Source organism: Octodon degus, unplaced genomic scaffold, assembly GCF_000260255.1.
Source record: "Octodon degus isolate 3935 unplaced genomic scaffold, OctDeg1.0 scaffold00035, whole genome shotgun sequence".
In the NCBI taxonomy this organism is placed as follows: Eukaryota; Metazoa; Chordata; class Mammalia; order Rodentia; family Octodontidae; genus Octodon; species Octodon degus.
The window spans coordinates 6,776,929-6,778,775 of record NW_004524611.1 but is presented as its reverse complement, the minus strand read 5'-3'; the positions used below and the strand labels follow the sequence as shown (position 1 = coordinate 6,778,775).

Below are 1,847 nucleotides of genomic sequence, written 5' to 3'. Positions count from 1 at the left end.
TGGAACAGGTAAAGCTTTGAGAAGTACAATATCTCCAACAGTGCACTGCTGAAGGGCGTCATGAGCAAAGTAGGTTTTCCGCTTATTAAAATACTGTTGAGGGAAGGAGAGGAACAAATCAATAGTTCCCAGCTCTGACTGGGCAACGCAGTACAGAATATCAAAAACTGATGGACAGAAAAGCCAGGGCTTGGGAAGATACTTAAGGAAACCTCTAGTACACAAATTAGCTGCTTAATTTTTAGAAAAGCAGGCCAGGAGTAGCGGCACATGCCTCTATTCCCAGCACTTAGGAGGCTGAGGCAGGAGGAGCACCGCAACTTTGAAGCCAGTCAGGGCTACAAAGTGAGTTGAAGGCCAGCCTGAATAAGAGTGAGTTCAAAGCCAGCCTGAACTGCAGAGTGAGTCGCTGTCTCAAAAACCAAACCGAGTCAAACAGCACAGCAATGACTTTTCCCAGAATGCATCTCACCCCGAGCTCTCTAGTCCCTTCCCCGCAGTATAACTGCTCTATCAATTGTCATCTGACCCTAAATTCTCTCTGCCCACTGAAGCCTTCTGTCCAGCCTATAGGCACACTACACTCCATTAGCTGTGTGGATCCATGCTGGGTTTCTTCCCACCATAAAAGAAGATTCTAGAGCTAAATGACACAATGTACATAAAACACTTAGCTCTATGCCTTCTCAAAGAATCACTAAGAACCCACAGATGGTAACTAGAATCACCTATTTTCCCCTTTTTTTCGGGGGGGGGGGGTACAGGCAACCAAACTCAGGACCTCACACTTGCCAGGCAGATGCCGCACACTGAACTAAATTCCTGAAACACTTCATTTTTCATAATCTTACTGCATTTGGTTTCCATTTTACAGATGATAAAACCAGGCTTAAGAGGTCAGCTTTATACACAGCTGATGAAGGAGAGTCAGCACTCAGGGAAAGGCCCCCTAAGGCCAAGGTCCAACCACCATTCTAGTCATCATCACTCTCACTTGTGTTCCTGCTGCTGGATAAGCAGCACTTCTAACTACCTTCAAACTCATCCCCAAGTGCAGAAATCACCTTCATTCATCTAACAAGTCAGTGACTGTCTCTTCTACCTGGAGTCCACCTTTTCCCACTCCATCTGCAGAGCTCTAACCTTAGTTCAGGTCCCTATCCTCTCCATCCCAGACTTTTGTGATGTCCTCCTTCCCTCTAGTGCTCATCCGACTTACGTCTCCAAGTCTGTCTTTCCTTTAATTAACAGAGGAAATCCAAAACACTGAAGACCCTTCACAGTCAGCTCCACCTGTCTTTACATTTATTCAACGAGAGTGCTAAGCTCTGGGCTCTATCTTGCCAAACCCCTTGCTGTTTGGTAGCATGCCATTCCCCGTCACAGGTAAGTGAACTTTCATGTACTTCTCATCATAGTTGGAATGGCTATTCTCCATCTAGTTCTCTGGGTAAAAGCTTCAGCTCAAATACCTCCTAAGCAAAGATGCTCTTTTGTGTCTGAAAGTGTCCTGTTCTCCCTTCCCACAGTGCTTTGCATGCAGACTAAGTAGACCAGTTAACAGATTGTCTCAAAATCAACTCGTCCTCAAATGCACAAGCCATGCCTCACTCACAGAACAGGTCAGTCTCTTGCTTGCAGCAGATGCACAAAAACTCTTTACTGAAGGGGAAAGTGTATTTATTTATTTTTTTCTCAGAAACTAAGACTTGGTGCTTTATCAATGTCATCTGAAAACTGTATGCTCCTCACCTTTAATAAGTAGGGATCCAGAACAAGTCTGGTCACTCTCACTTTAGCAGTTTTTTTCATTGCTGTACCAATCACCTTCCCCACGATCCATTTGG

General features: G+C 44.9%; 1 non-coding gene across 3 annotated transcripts in view; it reads right to left on the bottom strand.

Moving 5' to 3' along the window:
* Positions 1–6: 6 nt before the first annotated feature.
* Positions 7–1,847, bottom strand: part of LOC101587284 — an 18,149-nt gene continuing 16,308 nt past the window's right edge. For all 3 annotated transcript variants that reach the window (XR_002820957.1, XR_002820955.1, XR_002820956.1), the window contains exons 3-4: positions 1,753–1,827; positions 7–93 (exon numbers count right to left, since the gene is read on the bottom strand). This is a non-coding gene — a transcript (uncharacterized LOC101587284). The remainder of the gene's footprint in view (positions 94–1,752; positions 1,828–1,847) is intronic.